The 20,397-nt window shown below is 36.1% G+C and overlaps 1 protein-coding gene across 3 annotated transcripts in view; it reads right to left on the reverse strand.

Annotated features, from left to right (window-relative positions):
- The window catches only part of GABRB2 (gamma-aminobutyric acid type A receptor subunit beta2), a 438,630-nt gene that overhangs the window by 248,056 nt on the left and 170,177 nt on the right, over positions 1 to 20,397 (reverse strand). The gene's annotated exons all lie outside the window — the stretch shown is intronic.

Raw genomic sequence — 20,397 nt, forward strand, 5'->3', positions numbered from 1 at the left:
CCCTGTGGATACCGTGGTTTCAGCAGAAGACACATGATTTCATCACTGTAAACAGAGGTTACTTCTGTGCCCAAATTATGGAAGAAAAGGAGAGACAAGAAAGACAAAAAAAAAACGCTCCAAATATACATAATTAATAAGAGATCGAACTTGAACTCAGCTATCTTACGATTTTAAGAGTAAGGGCATTTCCGACATGGCACACACTTCTGATAAACGAACTGTAGAATTTGTAAATGAAAGAGAAGACCTAATTCTTGTCTGGGAGAAAGATTTCAACACAATGGATTTTATTCTTGTAATACCACTGCCCAGCACATTTCATCAAACACTCTGACTGGAAAATTGTAAATTTACCTTGTCTAAAATTGTTTTGCTCAATCTGTGTTCAAATATTCAAAAATAAAAAGGTACAATGAATTGCTATCAATAGTCCAAGTGACAGACACAAAGATGGAAATGAAGCTCTGACTCAAGAACTGAAAAACACTGTCATTCACATCTATTAGTTCCTAGTCCTCAGGACGTCTATACTTTTGTTCCTAGCAACAATCTCTAATTTATGAGGACACCTCACCTCCTCTCACTTAGTAAACATCTCATCTTTTTCATGTCTATAAGGCAGCATCAATTTTCCAGATATTTTACCAGGCCTTATTCTGTTTGGTGACTAAATATCAACGGGTCAGGCAGTGCCTGTGGTATGATACATGAATTAAGAGGACAGAAGCTGGTAAGATAAGGGATATTATATGAAACATTTATTATATGTTTGTGCTTAAACTTTTCACAAAGACAGCTGTGATGGGTGCAGAATTGGGACAAGACGAGTATTATCAGGTATATGTGGTTATTATTATGGTGTCCTTGAGAGGCATAACAGCTTTCCTCTTACAACCCTCATGGAGTTAGATTAGTGACCCTGAGAGAAAATCTTCTCGCATCTTTCTGCAAGAATAAGGTCACACTTGCCAAAAGCAACATAAAAGACTATCGATCTTATAAGATATATAAGACTGGATCATCAAGGCTGGGAGGAACTCAAATTTGAATTTCTGTCTGACAATAACTTTGTGCAGCCATGGGTGAGGTCACTACAAGAAATTTGTTAGATTTAAAAGGGTTAATTAACCTTGATCTTGACTTGTAAGTACGGTGGATAACTACTGTTTTTTTTTTTCCCAGTGACTTATGGTTGAACCAATTTGGGGTAATATAAAGTTGCACATATACATTTTTTTTTTGTCTGCGCCACTCATCATCATTGTGGCCTGGAAGAAAACCCGGAAGGGAAATCAATGTAAAATTTGTCTGGGCATTACTGCAATTACAGTGACCCGCTGCCTGAGTGACTCTCCGTACTCAGGCTGTCAAGTGGGTCATATTAAGTCACAGAATCATGCCTTACTGCCACAGCGGTCTGTTTAAAGGACCAAGTCTAATGATCACATGCTACCTAAACTTTGGTGAGAAGCAAGTGCTACTGAAATAACTCACAAATGATGAAATAAAACTGGAAATTTCTGACTTGTTCATGAGAGAACACAGGTAAATGTGAAGAAAAGAACTTTCTGAAACACAAGGGGGAAGCTTGCTATTTTTTCAATACTTTATACAAAATAAAAAGTATGAACAAAAAGAATCCCCTGAAAATAGCTGTTTCTGATTTGAAAAATTCCAGTAATCTAAGCAATAACTTATAAAGAAAATAAAGAGCAAGCTTTTATCTGTGTCTAAAAAGGAGGTCTCACACAGACATCTGCAGTTGGGGACGCTACCACCCTCTGTTGCTGTAACTTAACAGAAAAACAGGTCAACAGGATTGATGTTTTTAATGGTCAGTTAAAATCCTCTGACACAGACAGAGAATGGACCTGTGGACACAAGAGGGGAAGGAGAGGCTGGGACAAAGCGAGAGAGCAGCACGGACGCACACACTTCCGTGTGTGACACAGACAGCGAGCGGGAAGCCTCTGCACAGCACAGGGAGCTCAGCTCAGTCTGGGGCTCTGTGATAAACTGGAGGGGTGCAGCAGGGTTGGGGGAGGCTCAAGAGGGAGGGGATATATGTAAATTTAATGGCAGATCCACATTGTTCTACAGCAGAAACTAACAACACTGTAAAGCAGGCATAACTGCTTTAAAGCAAACATACTCCAATTTAAAAATATAAATAAATAAATGAATCCTCTGGGAGTCCCTGACTTTTGTAATAGTTCATAGTAAAAAGTATCTTTGATTGTGAAAGTTGGAAACAGATTTTATTATATTTATGATCCCACCATAAAGCAGTCTTTTATAGGTGATGCTCCTTGACCAGAGAATTATTCTTGATTGTTGAGAGCATGCCATTCATAAACACTGAATCCTGCAGAAGCCAGAGATTTCTGAGAGTGGCTATAAATATACCCAGATAACAGAAAGGTGTTCTGATTCATGACAGGTAATAAAGAGACACCAATAAAGTCACTGCATATTTTGAGAAGATATCTTCAAGCATGCACATTATTTTCAAAGGCAATAAAAGACCTATTATAAATTATAATTTATAAACTAAATCAGAATTCTTTATGTCATACCTATAGCATGAGCTATTGAAATAAGTTCCAATACCAAATTCTACCTCAAAGTAGAATTTATTAACTCAAATCATTGTGGAATGCTGTAATGGCCATTTCTCAGGCACTAACCTAATGACAACTACCTTTGAGTTTTATAAGGTTAACAAAGAACAGAATGTAGCTTCAGGGTGGAATTTATGAAGTGGTAATGAACACATTCAGATGGCCATTTCAGTCTGTTAAGAAAGGTTAAGTTTAGATGTCATTGTTTTGAAAGCTGTGATGCCCCTTAGCACATAATAGAAAAGAGATTAATAGGCAGGTCAGAGGTTTCCTTCTAGAGACTCTGAGACACAGCTGAACTGATAACACTTTAAAAAGAGACTAGAAATTGATCCATGCACACATATAGACTCACAGAGTGCACTCACCATATGTTCATTTCAATAATCTTACAATTCCAAACAGCTTTCCCTGAAGCACAGAGATTATATTTGGCCTACACTAAGATATCATCCTTTTTTGAAGAGGGATGCTTTTTTTAGAAACATACCCATGAATGTATGCAGGGAGGCTTTATGATCTCCCATCTAGGCATGTACCCTTTTGAGAACCATTCGACCACAAAAAGTGGCCACCCAACAACTACTGATGAAGGGAAAAATCAATGAAGCCTCATGTTGAAACTTTTGAGATTCAATAAAAGCAGTTATCATAATTTTGCTAGTTACTCATCAAAGATTGAAGCACCAACTAAATAAAGAATAAAGGCAATCAATAAATGGTTCATAATAAGTAGAGCAAATGCAAATTAAAATAAAAGGAATACATTCAGAAAAATCCCAGGGACACTGTTATGGGAAACTAAGATTTAAAAATAATATCCCAGTTTAAGGAGACAAAAAATGATCTGAAAGTGAACAAAGGTAAAGAAAGATGAAATTCTGCAAGTCATTCTGCAGTTTGTTTGTTCTTTAAATCTGCTAATCATGTGATAGAAAACTTAAGTCAAGGAAATCTTCCCAACAAGCCAAGCAAGGTCAAAGTGGAATAAAAAATACATTTGATTTTTTAAACGGCATCTAATGCCATGATCATATTTTCTTTGTACAGTTCTCTTTTCCAACATTGTTTTTCCCTCTTTAGCCAGTGTAAATGTTAGATTTTGCATGAAAATGGAGCAGAAAATGGGCCTTAGCGACCCACTTAAAAGATAATTTACCACCCAGTGCAATATAAGGACATTAAAGGAAAGAGGAAAAGTTCCTGGCAATTAAAAAAAAAAAAATCAAGCCTCCCACCTGGCCATGAGAATTTTGTGAGTTGTATAATTAGGAAGTATTTCTATAGCTGCCTCTAAAAGTATGTAGGGAGGCCAGGATTATAAAAGTTGGATGTCAAAGTACTTGTTCTATGTCATTTGTAACCGTGAACCTAACTGACACTCAGCTCTTTCTTCATAAAATTAGGAGACTGTGATGTGGTGACCTGTAAGATGCTCTTTTGCTTTGCTAATTTTTATTTGCATGCTTTAATTTCACAAAGAACAAATCCTTATGTAACTGTGTACTTACAAAATGAAAAGATTAGTCTGTTCAAATTCTTAATATTCAGTTTCCAGCTATGCACTACTCCATCTTTTCCCCATAGCTTCTTAGGAAGAGTGTCCCCCCGCCTTTTTTTTTGACATACTGTGATAGCCAACATTCATATGTATTAAAGTTGATTTTTAATGAATGCAGAAAGCTTTCTTCTCCCAGGAAGTATCCTAAAAAATTAACCTATCATATTTAATTGGCAATAACTTCAGGAAGAGATTTAGCTCATTGTACAGATGAGGAAATTGAGGCTCAGGAATTAGTAACTTGCTTGAGTTCACACGTGCTTCAGATGTTAATGGAGTCCATCTGTGTCCAGACCACATACTGTGAAGATGGTTCATGAGAATGCATATATAGCCTATGACAGCTGGTACCCTGGCAAATCCCAGGGGAGAAACTCTGCCGCTTTTCTATGGGCTCTAGGATCATGGATAAAGCATATCTGCCCTGATGGGACAAGCACAAAAGGAACATGGCTAACCTTGTCATTACAGCTTGCCACATTAGACTTCAACGATCAATAAAGCTTGCCAAACAATAGCTGATGCAATACATTGCCTCAGAAAACAGGTAAAACACATCATGTTTACTGATTTTGAGGGGTTGTCTACAAGAGATCTACTTTGTTGGCTGTAACTAAGAATATACATGATTTACAACACGATGCTTGATTCAGTGTGCCAATTCTTCAGGCCTAGACAAATCTCATGGGGAAAGAAAAGCTGGAGGACCATTGGTTTTAGTGGTTTCCTGAGATTACCCAGGTGGTGCTAGTGGTAAATAATCCACTTGCCAATGCAGGAGATGCAAGATATGCAGGTTCAATCCCTAAGTCAGGAAGATCACCTGGAGGAGGAAATGGAAACCAGCTCCAGTGTTCTCGCCTGGAGAATCCCATGCACAGAGGAGTGCAGTGGGCTACAGTTCAGGGGGTCACAAAGAGTCAGACGCAACTGAGTACATACCAATGTTACTGAGATTACACAAGGCATTAAAAAAATGATATGTAGCAAATCTGAGCTGCTCCTTTTGGATTAACTATTAGGTTTATAGTCTCTTGAAAGGAATGCATTTGGTGCTTATTCCAAGTACCTTAACTCTGGTCACCGAAACCTCCATTACTCTTTTTTAATGCTTTAAAAAACCTTTTCCTTGATTATACTTTCACTAACTTGCTTCCTGAATTAGTAAAGAGAATACTGGATTTAAGTCTGTAAAGGATTCTAGTTCAAATTCTACTTAGTTAACTATATAAGTATTAATAAGTTACTTAACAATAGGATATTTTTTGAAAAAGACAGAGAGTAAGGGAAGGAAAAATATACAAACACTTATTATGTTCACATCTCAGAAATGATGAAAGAATCAAATGAGGTAGGCTATATTAAAAGTGCTTTTAAAATCTTCAAATGTGGTAAAAATGTTAGTATCGGTATTTTCATTGTTCAAAGTATTTATACTGAACCAGGAAATAGCCTTGGCCTGTGTATGTGAAGTCGCTCAGTTGTGTCCGACTCTTTGAGATCCCATGGACTGTAGTCTACCAGGTTCCTCCATTCATGGGATTTTCCAGGCAAGAATACTGGAGTGGGTTGCCATTTCCTTCTGCAGGATATCTTCCTGACCCAGGGATTGAACCCAGGTCTCCCACATTGTAGGCAGACACTTCACCGTCTGAGCCACCAGGGACGCATTAAATTTCAAAAAATAATGTTGAAAGATGGTATCTAAACCAAACTATGGAGGGTGCTGCTGCTGCTGCTAATTCGCTTCAATCGTGTCCAATTCTGTGTGACCCCATAGATGGCAGCCCACCAGACTCCCCTGTCCCTGGGATTCTCCAAGCAAGAACACTGGAGTGGGTTGCCGTTTCCTTCTCCAACGCGTGAAAGTGAAAAGTGAAAGTGAAGTCGCTCAGTCATGTCCGACTCTTCGCGACCCCATGGACTACAGCCCACCAGGCTCCTTCGCCCAAGGGATTTTCCAGGCAAGAGAACTGGAGTGGGGTGCCATCGCCTTCTCCAATGGAGGGTGAAATCTGAGCAACTCTGTGACATCAGAGTCATAGATTTCTGTCTTGGCAAAGCAAGTACATCAAACTTTGAAGGTAGGAAGGGCATGTACTCAACATTTGTATTTCATTTACTATTTTTCTCACTCTGAGAATGACCTTGGCAACTACTTTCAAATGAACCAGAGAAGTCTGAGCTGTCTTCCGAGCATTACTAAGTTGTACAATCAGTTCTTTTACTTTCCTCTATCATAGTAGCAAAGGGGAGTTATAAAGCCACGTTGAAGAGCATCTGCATTTCCCAAGGTGAAGTTCCATGCTATTTCCAAAAAGAAGGGTATCGTTTTCTGTATATGAACCTTTGATCTTTGTCTTTTGAAATAATGTTCTTGTTAGATTCAAGCACATTTAATAGTCCCCTATGTTATCACACTTTTAAAATTAGACATATTTGATCCAGAAAGAAAACTGCTTCTATAAGGGGCTGAGAATAGAATTTGTACGTTGTTTTATGTTTTAGTTTCTCAATAAAATTCTTCTCAGAAATGTGAACTAATGATATTAACATAAAGAAATATTAGCTTCTAACTACTTCCTACAGCCAGAACACTCTGGGAGGAGTATACCCCTAAAGCTCTACAGAATTAGCAAAGTGCTTATTCTACAAAACAATTGCAAAATATTCAGTTGGAAAGAAGCAAATTTTCTGATAAACAACACAACTACTATCTGTCAGCTTTTTTTCTGGCCCAATAAGCAATTCTGTTTTTTCTCCCCCTAGTTCCTTCCAACTTTGGTTGCAAATGTAACACTTTAGAATCAAAAATATGTTGTTGTTGTTGTTGTTTTTAATTTAGACTTGATTTTCAGGATTTCAGAACTGGAAGGATATATTAACCCCATCTTTCCCCACTTTTCCAACAGAAATGTAACTCTGGTCCAGAGAGGAGGAAAAAATTACTTAGTTGACATTACATACTAGTGGGCACGTGACACAGTTAGAATACAGGTCTCCAGAATCCTAGTCTAGTGACAATCGAAACATCATGATTTAAGAACTATCTTCAGGATAATATTACCCTTGATTGGGTGTCCATTCTGTATAAACTGAATTCATGAATGTGTCAGAGGTCTTGTGGATCATAGAAAATTTGTGTGTATAATATTATTATCAGATACTATTTATTGAAATTTATTATATTCAAAGAACCTTACTAAGTCTTCTATGTATATTAAATCATTTAACTTTTAGAATAATGCTTTAAGGCTAAGACTACTATTAATCCTGCTCTATAGGTGAGAAAATGGATAGTTTAATGAATTAAGTAATCTGGGCCACATTACAGCTTATAAGTGAAAGAGGCAAGATTTTCAAATTCTATGAAATGCTACCAGTGCTTATAAAAACATCCAAAAGAAAACATACACCCCATAAATTTTCACAAGTAAACCTGCTTTCGTCAGTTTTAGGAAAGAAAACTACATTTCTGCCAGTTGGAGAAGTAACAACCAAATGCATTTAGTTCTCATTGAGTAATAAAAAAACAGATTGTCTTTCATTCTGTTCTTTAAATACATTTCAACCAACTTCAGAGAGAATATTAACAAAAACATTTACAGATCAAGGTTACAATTTGGCTTTATTTATCTGATAGGCTAGATTAATTCATTATGAATTTTCCTGCTCTTCTTACATATGACATATTATGACATATTTATGAAGCATTAATTTACAACAATTATACCTCATTTTATGTACAATCTGGCACTCCTGTTTAGTTCTGCTCTTCAGTTTAGTTTTTAATCCTAGCCGTGATTCCAGTATACAAACTTCAGGAGTAAATGCTACCTGCTTTAAATATGTCATGTTGGGAAGCATTTTTGAAGAGATTTGTGTATTCTGCAGTCATCTATCACTGATATGAAGATCCGTACATAACTGCAGGACTACTGTGATAATGTTGTACAATGACTTCCAAGAGCAAATTCTGAAAACCAATGAAAACACCCTTGAATAACCATTGCAAGTTGAATGTAAGCAAAGATCAAAACTATAATTTTGTTGCACTGCAATCTTAAGAGCAAAAAGAATAAAAGGAATAATAGGTTATTCTAATGTATTATTAATTTATTTATTATGTAACTCCATGAGTTAGAACCTTTTGAACTAGAACTGGCTGTGGTTGGAATATTTAAGAAAACAGACAGGGTCCTGACCTTAGGACAGAAAGCAATGGTACCCAGTAGAGCAAAATGTTTAAAAGACCAAGAGTAGAAGAGATTTTCTTGATTCTTATTCTTATACCAACAATGTATCAATCTTCACAAAGCATCCCTGTTATTAGTTTATAAAATTTCACAATCTGTTATAAAACAAACCTGAACCTAATTTGCTACAACTTTTTAAAAAAACTATCTGTGACAGTTGAAGAGCCAATCTAAGATAATAAATAGACAGAGCTTCACATTATTTTTGTTTTCCTTTTTATGCTTTAATAACCTGAATTAATAAAAATGTATTTCTCCATTAAATTACACCTTTAACATATTCTTCTTGCCACTATTGAGTCACAGGAAGTACACCTTCCTGCCCAGAGATGCTAAAGGTCTTTTCAAGTTGATATATGTGGCATTATTATTTCACAATATATTTCAATCTACTCATGCACATAGCTTAAGCTCATCAATCTTAAATAATTCAACCTGGTAAGCTGACTACTTAGTGATAAGTAATAACTTTAGAAAAATAGAAAAATAGAACCATTTCATACTTGGTTTCATATTTATATGCATGTGTATGCATATATGTGTCTACATGCATGACAGTCAAATACTATTCATTATTAGCAATATATAGTATATAAATAGGGCTTCCCTGGTGGTTCAGTGGTAAAGAATCTGCCTGGTGGTGCAGGAGACCTGGGTTCAATACCTGGGTCAGGAAAATTTCCTGGAGAAGGAAATGGCAACCCACTCCAGTATTTTGCCTGGGAAATCCCATGGATAGAGGAGCTTGGCAGGCTATAGTTCTTGAGATCGCAAGAGAATCAGACATGACTTAGCAACTAAACAACAATTTACAATATGGGGCTAGCTTACAGAATTATTTTCTCCTACAACTTCTGAGCTCTCGCTCAGAAGACATATCTGATTTAACCAACACAAAAGTTACAAGTCAATGAAGAAAGTGAAAGTCGCTCAGTCGTGTCCGACTCTTTGTGACCCCATGAACCAAACAGTCAATGGAATTCTCCAAGCCAGAATAATGGAGTAGGTAGCCTTTCCCTTCTCCAGGGGAACTTCCCAACCCAGGGATCAAACCCAGGTCTGTTGCACTGCAGGCGGATTCTTTATGAGCTGAGCCACAAGGGTGTCCCTTATAGTTCAGTTGATAAAGAATCCACCTTCAATGCAGGAGATGTCAGTTTGATTCCTGGGTCGAGAAGATCCGCTGGAGAAGGGACAGGCTACCCACTCCAGTATTCTTGGGCTTCCCTTATGGCTTGTGGACAAGACTGAGTGACTTTCACTTCACAAGTCAACAAAGGAGTCACTAAATCTAGTAAAATGCATATGGTATAGTTTCTCCAAATTTTTGTAACACACATTGAGATGTTTTCTAAAAATCTCAAACCTCATGTACAACTAAACTATTCTAGTGGAAGGACTCAGAATGATAATTACAATTGTTCAGATTGACAAGCAATGTATTTAAAACCATCAAACCAATTATGATTTATAGTTTATATAAGGAAAGAGCTTGTATAGTTCTCAATATTGGTGATCAAGTTTATAGATAAAATTCAAGGTCAGATTTAGTAGTAACTCTAGCCAAGTCTTCACTCTGAAATAGGTGTTTGTGGCAATATTCACACACAGAGTGTCAGTTACACTGGTTTATTTTCTGGTTGTAACAGTTCTACAAACAAAGCTAGTGTAGGTGATGGAATTTCAGCTGAGATATTTCAAATTCTAAAAGATGATGCTGTTAAAGTGCTGCATGCAATATGCCAGCAAATTTGGAAAACTCAGCAGTGGCCACAGGACTGGAAAGGTTGATTTTCATTCCAATCACAAAGAAAGGCAATGCAAAGAATGCTCAAACTACCACACAATTGCATGCATCTCACATGCTAGTAAAGTAATGCTCAAAATTCTCCAAGACAGGCTTCAACAGCACATGAACAGTGAACTTCCAGATGTTCAAGCTGGATTTATAAAAGGCAGAGGAATCAGAGATCAAATTGCCAACATCTGTTGGATCATCGAAAAAGCAAGAGAGTTCCAGAAAAACATCTATTTCTGCTTTATTGACTAGGTCAAAGCCTTTGACTGTGTGGATCACAGCAAACTGTGGAAAATTCTTCAAGATGTGGGGAGTACTAGACCACCTTACCTGTCTCCTAAGAAATCTGTATACAGGTCAAGAAGCAACAGTTACAACTGGACATGGAGCAACAGATTGGTTCCAAATAGGGAAAGGAGTACATCAAAGTTGTATATTGTCATCCTGCTTATTTAACTTATATGCAGAGTATATCACGTGAAATGCCAGGCTGGATGAAGCACAAGCTGGAATCAAGATTGCCAGGAGAAATATCAATAACCTCAGATATGCAGATGACACCACCCTTATGGCAGAAAGCAAAGAGGAACTAAAGAGCCTTCTGATGAAAGTGAAAGAGGAGAGTGGAAATGCTTGCTTAAAACTCACCATTGAAAAAACTAAGATCATAGCATCTGGTCCCATCATTTCATGGTAAATAGATGGGAAAACAGTGGAAACTGTGACAGACTTTATTTTTGGGGGCTCAAAATCACTGCAGATGGTGACTGCAACCATGAAATTAAAAGACGCTTGCTCCTTGGAAGAAAAGCTATGACCAACCTGGAGAGCATATTAAAAAGCAGAGACATTACTTTGCCAACAAAGATTTGTCTAGTCAAAGCTATGGTTTCTCCAGTAGTAATGTATGGATGTGAGAGTTGGACTATAAAGAAGACTGAGCGCCGAAGAATTGATGCTTTTGAATTGTAGTGTTGGAGAAGACTCTTGAGAGTTCCTTGGACTGCAAGGTCAAACCAATCAATCCTAGAGGAAATCAGTCCTGAATATTCATTGGAAGAACTGATGCTGAAGCTGAAACTCCAATATTTTGGCCACTGGATGCAAAGAACTGACTCCTTGGAAAAGACCCTGATGCTGGGAATGATTGAAGGCAAGAGGAGAAGGGGACGACAGAGGATGAGATGGCTGGATGGCATCACACACTCAATGGATACAAGTTTGGGCAAACTCTGGGAGCTGGTAATGGACAGGGAAGCCTGGAGTGCTGCCTCCATGGGGTCACGAAGAGTCAGACACGACTGAGTGACTGAACTGAACTCAACATGAAATAGCTCCTCTTGAACTATTTGTAATTGAATCATCCATATTTCAAGGAATAGACACCAGAGTTTAGATGTAGCATATGCTGAAGGTGGCACTAATGGTAAAGAACCTGCCTGCCAATGCAGGAAATTTAAGAGAAGCAGGTTCAGTCCTTGGGTTGGGAAGATCCCCTGCAGGAGGGCATGGTAATCCACTCCAGTGTTTTTGCCTGGAGAATCCCATGGACAGAGGAACCAGGCAGGTCAAAGGGTTGGAAAGAGTCAGACATGACAGAAGTGACTTAGCACGCACAAGCACATGATGATAATTTGGCCTCCTATATCCAAATTTCTTATTTTCATAACGTTACTATGTGCAAAATAAAATGGCATATATTAGGCAGAGGCTATTGCTTTAAATCTAAACTTCACTCAATAAGGTTAAAGGAAGAAATGAGCTCTTTAAGACTATACCCTCAGTGGTCTTTATGTTGGTTCTATTGGGCCAAGTATATGAATCCAAAGTAGAAGACTGAAGTTGAAATGAAACAATCATTTTTAAGATGCTTACACTGATTAGAAATATAACAAACTGTGAAAAAAATGCACAATTTTTTTACATACACATTTTAAATATGTTAGTGATACCCACAGCACCTCATGCATAAATTGAAATGGAAATGGTATTCTGGGTTGTAAAATTAAAAGATACCCCTTCTAGGGTGGTTATATGGCATGTGTTCTTTTGGCCAGGAACCAAAAGTAGTCATTGGATACAAAATCTCATTCTCAATAACCATAAAAACTGAAAAGCACTGAATTTAACAAGAATTATGTAAGGCCTATAGGAATAAATTCAATAAGAAGTTTGCAAAACTTACATAGAGAAAACTAAAATTTTACAGAAGGACATAAAAGAATATGTATAAATGATGAGACCTAGTATGTTCTTCAATAGAAAGAACTAATCCTATTAAGAAGTAAATTTCCTTCCACATTCCTTCATAAATTGTAGTGCAATTACAACCAAAATACAAGTAGCATTATTTTTAACTTGCCAAAATTTAAAGATTGTATGAAGGTAATATTGTTTCATAATGGTTAAGTATAACTAAGTAGAAACACTATGAAGGGAGATTTGTCTTCTTTTAAATTATAACTGACATAAAACATTATATTAGTTTTATTGTAAAGACAGTGAAAGTGCTAGTCACTCAGCTTGTGCCCAACTCTTTGTGATTCCATGGACTGTAGCCCACCAGGCTTTTCTGTTCATGGAATTCACCAGGCAAGAATACTGGAATCAGTAGCTATTACTTTCTCCAGGATCTTCCCAACTCAGGGATCAAACCAGGTTTCCCACACTGGGGGCAGATTCTTCACCGTCTGAGCCACTAGGGAAACCCAGGTAATAGAGTATCTGTACATGTTGTAAAATGATCTCCATGATAAGTATACTTAACATCTATCACCACACATAGCTACATTTTTTTTTCTTGTGATAACTTTTAAGATTTACTCTCTTGGGAACTTTCAATATGCAAAACAGTATTACCAACTATAGCCATCATGTTATAAATTACACCCCCATGACATTTATTTTAAAACTTTACACTGTATTTATTTACATAAAAGTCTGTATTTTTGACCCCCTTCACTTACTTCACCCACTTCCCAGTCCCTGCCTCTGGCATCCATCAATCTCAATTTGTTCTGTTTTATTGATGAGTTTGTTTTTTATTTGATTTTAGATTCCACATAAAAGTGAGATCAAGCAATATTTGTCTTTCTCTGATTTATTTCTTTTTACATAAAGCTCTCAAGGCCCACCCATATGGTCACAAATGGTAAGACTTACTTATTGTTAGTCGGAATAATATTCCATTGTATACGTATCTTTTATATATTTATATATCATGTTTTCTTTATCTATCCGTTGATAGATTTTTTCCATATCTTGGCTATTGTAAATAATGCTTCAGTGAATATGAGGATATATATACAGGTAGGTAGGTAGAGAGAGAAATAGATAAAGTATCTTTCTAAGTTGGTGGTTCATTTCCTTTGGATAAATACTCTGAAGGGGAACTGCTGAATCATATGGTAGTTCTATTTTTTTTTTTTTTTTTTTGAGGAAACTCCATACTGTTTTCTTTAGTGGCTGAATCAATTTGCGTTACCACCCACTCAGCACAAGAGTTCCCTCTTCTCCACACCCTTATCAGTACTTGTTATTTCTTGCCTTTTTGATGACAGTCATTCTAACAGGTATGAGATAATACGTCATTGTTGGAAATTTATCTTGATATTTAAAATCAGAATAATTAAAACCATCTAGTGTTGGTACATGGAGAAGGCAATGGCAACCCACTCCAGTACTCTTGCCTGGAAAATCCCATTGGAAGAGCCTAGTAGGCTACAGTCCAAGAGGTCGCTTAGAGTCGGACATGACTGAGTGGCTTCACTTTCACTTTTCACTTTCATGCACTGGAGAAGGAAATGGCAACCCGCTTCAGTGTTCTTGCCTGGAGAATCCCAGAGAAAGGGGAGCCTGGTGGGCTGCCATCTATGGAGTCGCACAGAGTTGGACATGACTGAAGTGACTGAGCAGCAGTAGCAGCAGCAGTGTTGGTACAACAATATAGGAAAATACTAATGAGGTAAATAACAGAAATAAAAGCAAAGACCTAAGGACATATGAGATTTCTTAAATAATAAAGACAACATTTCAAATCATTAGGAAAATAATAGATTGCATTAAATATTGTTGACACCTATCTACGTTATCTATGTATATTCCTGCTTCAAAACTTACTCTAAACCACATTTCAAATGAGATTTGATATTTACATAAAAATACCTAAAATAATAAAGTATGATTTGAACACTTTTTTAATCTTATGGGACACAAGACTTTTCAAAATCTAAAAACTAAGATCAAAATCCATAATACTCTTTTAGTACATCAAAAGATAGTATTCACAAAGTTATTACATAAGGAAGTATGTTTATAATATATGACAGAGGGTCATAACCTTAATATATAGAAAGTTCCAACAAATCACTAACAAAAAAAATTCTTCTAAAGAGAAAAAAATCAATAAATGACATAAAAAGTTCAGAAAAGCACTGAAACATGTATATTGCCATATGTAAAATAGATGACCAGCGCAAGTTGGACGCATCAAGCAGGGTACTCAAAGTCGGTGCTCTGGGACAACCCAAAGGGATGGAGTGGGGAGGGAGGTGGGAGTGGGGCTCAGGATGGGGGGACACATGTACAGCTGTGGCTGATTCACGTCAATGTATGGCAAAAACCACCACAATAGTATAAAGTAACTAGCCTCCGATTAAAATAAATAAATATTTTTTAAAAAGAGTGAAGTAAGCCAGAAAGAAAAACACCAATACAGTATACTAACGCATATATATGGAATTTAGAAAGATGGTAACAATAACCTTGTGTACGAGACAGCAAAAGAGACACTGATGTATAGAACAGTCTTATGGCCTCTGTGGGAGAGGGAGAGGGTGGGAAGATTTGGGAGAATGGCATTGAAACATGTAAAATATCATGTATGAAACGAGTAGCCAGTCCAGGTTCGATGCACGATACTGGATGCTTGGGGCTGGTGCACTGGGACTACCCAGAGGGATGGTATGGGGAGGGAGGAGGGAGGAGGGAGGAGGGTTCAGGATGGGGAACACATATATACCTGTGGAGGATTCATTTTGATATTTGGCAAAACTAATACAATTATGTAAAGTTTAAAAATAAAATAAAATTTTTTAAAAAAAGGCAATTCAGAGAGAAGAATGCAAATGGCTTATAAACATGAAAAGGTATTTGAGATAGTTGTTATTGTTCTTGTTTAGTAGCTAAGTCATGTCCAACTATTTTTTGATCCCATGGACTGTACCCTGCCAGGATCCACTGTCCATTGGATTTCCCAGGCAAGAATACTGGAGTGGGTTGCCATTTTCTTCTCAAATGGATCTTCCTGACCCTGACCCTGGGTCTCCTGCATGGCAGGCAGATTCTTTACCACTGAGCCATCTCAGAAAGCCCATTTGTGATAGTTACTTGGCAATAAAAATTTTAAGTGATAAAGGGAATTACTAATTTCACCTTAGAGATTCACAAAGGTGGCAAGTAAGAATATCCTGAGGGAGATATCCAGGACTGGTCTGGGTATGTGCAAACGGAACTCACATATACTTGTGGTGTGAACATTAATTAATATTTTTAAGGAAGCATACCTCTGTATCAGGCTTCCCTGGTAGTTCAACTGGTAAAGAATCCACCTGCAATGCAGGAGACCTGGGTTTGATCCCTGAGTTTGGAAGACCACCTGGAGGAGGGCATGGCAACTCACTGTAGTATTCTTGCCTGGAGAATCCCATGGACAGAGGAGACTGACAGGCTAGAGTCCATGCAGTCGCAAAGAATCAGACATGAATGAGAGACTAAGCACAGCACAACACAGCTCTGTATCAAAATCTATGCATACAAATATATAAAATATATCAATATCCAAAATATGTATCAATCCCACTTTGGGTTCCAGTAATCCTACTTATAATACTTTTTAGTGAAAAAGTGTTACCGTTGCATCAAATATGAATACACAGGATATTTTAATACAACTTAGTTCAAATAGTGTGTGCTCAGTCACTCAGTCGTATTTGACTTTGCGATCCCATGTTGCCCACTGGCTCCTCTGTTCATGGTGATTCTCCAGGCAAGAATACTGGAGTGAGTTGCCGTGCCCTCCTCCAGGTGGTCTTCCCAACTCAGGGATCAAACCCAGGTCTCCTGCATTGCAGGTGGATTCTTTACCGACTGAGCCACCAGGGAAGCCTTAATGACAATGCCCATCAACAGAGGATTGATTTAATAAATATGGTTTGGCCATACAATGAAATTCTATACAGCCCCTGGATATTTTGTTACAGAAAAAATTTAGATAGCATCAAAAGATGTTCACAAAATGTTAAGTGCAGAAATAATATAAAACATTATGTATTTGCTGATTCTATTTCATGTACATGCATGCAAATTCTCAAGAAGTCTTGAGGTTTAATGATCATTTTGCTACCAACATTTATTTCTGAGAGATATTAATAGAGATCTACACTTTTCACTATAGTTTATTAGTGATTTTTCTATAATGATAGAAATAAGTAATAAAAGCAATACAGATTAACATATTCCATACTCTTAAGAAAATCATGTTACAAACAAATTAACCTGCTTTACAAAGTAAACATAGTAAGAGGCTGGAAGTTACCTTATATCTTTCATTTATTTTTTTCATTTTCAAAAGTAGAAACTCTGAATGAGAATTTAAGAAATTTTTACAAAGTTTTATCATCAGTGACAAATTCAGGACAAATTCAGAACTTCCCAGTCCTTGCTTTTGATGTAAACACTGACCTTTCCACAGTAACTACAGAAATAATCTCTAAAGAAATGCAATAGCATAGTTTATTCTCAGGATTGCTTGCTTTCAAAACAAATATAAAACTTAATAATTATTTTTAAATTATATATGTTAATATATTACATACTGTTTTTAGATATACATTATATACTTGGTTTAATTTATTCATAATTTTTATCAACTCAGTTGGACATTTGAAAGAGTAAAAAAAAAGAAAAGGGATAAGAAACATTTTGTCTAAGCCAAATATTTTCCCATCCTTGAATAACACAAATCTATTTCAACTGAAGTCTTTTGAATTGACCTTGAAATGCATCACAATTATTATTTCACATACATATGTGTCATCATTTTAATAAGTATTTTATATTCCACCTCATTAAAATAACAAGTAAGATATGAAGGGCTGATATTTTCTTGGTTCTAAAAAATCTGTCTTAAATTTAATCAGTTTTTTTGTTCTTAATTCTCAGGATTACCAAATATATTTTTTCAGAGATGAATTTTGTTTTGAGTCAGAATTGAATTCATTCCCTAATGATGAAAGATGATTTAAAACAACCAAAAAAAATTAAATCATAATTTTCAATTTATCCACAAACCCTAATGATACTGAAACAGTGATAATTACTATTTTATTTCTAAACAACTTAGATTCTCTATTTTTGCATATTACAGATCTTATCCTTTAGGTTCTATTTGTTTGATTTTTTATAAGCTTACCAAAGTCACCTGGGAAGCTAGAATGTAGACTATTAACAATTATTTTGAGAAATCATAATGGAGGCAGGTCCGTTCAATTTTTTAAATTTCCCTTTCCTTTAACTTGAGAAAAATACGAAACAAACAGGATAGGAGACAAACTGGCTGGGCTCTAATTCCAGTTTTAGCACTTTCGAGCTACACAAATGAGGGCTGTCATGTCTTGGTATGTATATAATTCACATATATCTTCTAATCCCCAGTTAACACATCTATAAACTTCCCTGGTGGCTCAAAAGGTAAAGAATCTGCCTGCTATGCAGGAGACCCGGGTTCAGTACATGGGTCAGGAAGATCCCCTGGAGAAGGGCATGGCAACCCACTCCAGTAGTCTTGCCTGGGGAATTTCATGGACAGAGGAGCCTGGTAGGCTACAGTCCGTGGGGTCACAAAGAGTCGGACACAGATGAAGGACTAACACACACAAATTGTGATAACACTTCTCATTTCATAGAGGTTTTTGAGAATTACATGTGGAGTCACTGAAAAATTACACTTCATTTTAAAAATATTTCAATAAATGGTAGTGATTCTTATTAGTGTTATTAATCATAATAAAATATATCCTGGTAATAGGTCAAAGATATAATGCAATTATATCTTGGTTTCCATTGACTTTTTAATTAAACTATTTGTTTACAAACTATCAAATGCTTAAAAGAACAAAGAGAATCCATATACACTTTGATACTATTGATTCCACATCACATTAATTCAAAAGGACTGTCCCTGATTATATACATTCTTATATGGCAAATCCTAGTAGCATATTTTAAATGATATTCATTTATACTAAACAAAAACAAGAACAAAATATTTTATTTTTTTTTTTAAAAGGCCTTCTGCTATTTCTCAACTATTGAAAATAATTACAAACTCTTCAAGGACAGGAATCACGTATGTCTCTCTCTCCCTCCAGCTCCCTCTCTGAGTCTTTCTCATTCTCCCTCTAACAGCAGAAGCAACATTTAATTTAATCAGGTTTTGTTCTTGCCATGATTGCACTATGCACTAAAACAACAACAAAACAGGAAAACCAGAGCTCCAGAACTGTGGCTATTTTTTAAAATGAGAGCATAAACACTTAAGAGGTATTACACCCAAATCTGGGAATTTTACAACCAGGACACATTTCTAACATTTGCCACTTTGACTAAAGCATCCTATGTAAGAAAGTTTCATTTCTACCTAAGTGGGCTACCTGGTGATGAAGATCATATTCTGTTAGTAAAATAACAAGATAAAACCATTTTAAAACATGGTTCTCAAAACTGGCTCATTAAATAGAAAATTGGTTTCCAAAACCTAAAATCTCAAACAAAGCATCTAAAAAATCCAAAGGAAATAAAGAAACTTTCATACGGTCTATAATTCCACAGATCTTTCACCTGTAAGCTTGGCAAGTGCTTAAAATATTATGACTTTTAGAACAAAGGTATCATTCTCTAATGAATTCCCTTAGAAAAATGGTTTGCCATACAGGCATACTAATGGGATTCAAGTAATGAGCATTCTTCCAACACATAAGCCAGATGCAAATTTACACAGCCTAGCAGATCAGCCCTATCAATGTCCAGAGAGAGTACTGGCTTAGTAGTGCTTGAAAGAGGAATGGTGTACACAACTGATAGATGAGAGAACATTTCAAGAGATCATCAGCCTATTAACTCACACTCTCATTTGGCAAAAACAAAAGACCAAAAAAACCCCCAAAATACGTATTTACAAAATCAGTCTTTCTTTGTCTGTAGGTCAAGGGAAACAAAAAGAAAAGTTACTTAAACTTCCTTTTTTGAAGCACTGTGGCTTCAATTCAGTGAAAACACAGAATGACGATTTGATTCTACAACCTAATAACTTGGTTTACAGTCACAATTCTTTAACATTTCTACTTCGTATTTTATGATAGCCTTTTAAATATCCTACAAATAATTTAAGATTAATATTTAAAAATATTTCTCGAAATATTTACAGTTGATGAATAGTTAAACCACAAGAATGAACAATTTTTAAAGATGATCTTTGTATATTTGTTTAAAACCCAGTTGTCTGAACATATATTTTTTTTTGTCAATCCAGTTAACTTATAGTCCTAGGAAGCAGGAAAATTCAATAGTTAGTTTAAAACAAATGGTCCCTCCTGGAAAGGATGAACAGCACACTCTCTGAAACCTTATTTCTCCTATGGTAATTCTTCAAAGGTTTCAAGGGAGAAATAAATAGGCTATAGCCACAGGAAATAGCAGTCATCTTTGAATTATCTATATTACAAGCCCTACTATCAAATATTTCCCACTAACAGAATAAGTTGAATCAAACAATCTTTAATTTTCCATTATTATTCACTACATTTATTTTCATGGGAAATTAAAAAAACTCTAAATATCATGGTGACTATGAGATAAAAAATACTGTAACTGCACACATTCTTATCAAATACTCTTTAGCTCTATATTTTCAGTGTGTTTTGTAACAGGCATTACATATTGGTATATAAATAAACAGACATTCACTTATGGAGAAAGTCAAGTCTGAGGTTCAGTTCTCATGATGCCATGATGCCACTATCAGCTCTGTCTAAATTAATTTTAAAAAAACATACAGCAGAATAAAAAGCAACTTTTAGAGATTAGTTAAAAGAAAGACAT

This window comes from Bubalus kerabau, chromosome 1 (genome assembly GCF_029407905.1).
Source record: "Bubalus kerabau isolate K-KA32 ecotype Philippines breed swamp buffalo chromosome 1, PCC_UOA_SB_1v2, whole genome shotgun sequence".
NCBI classification, from domain to species: domain Eukaryota; kingdom Metazoa; phylum Chordata; class Mammalia; order Artiodactyla; family Bovidae; genus Bubalus; species Bubalus kerabau.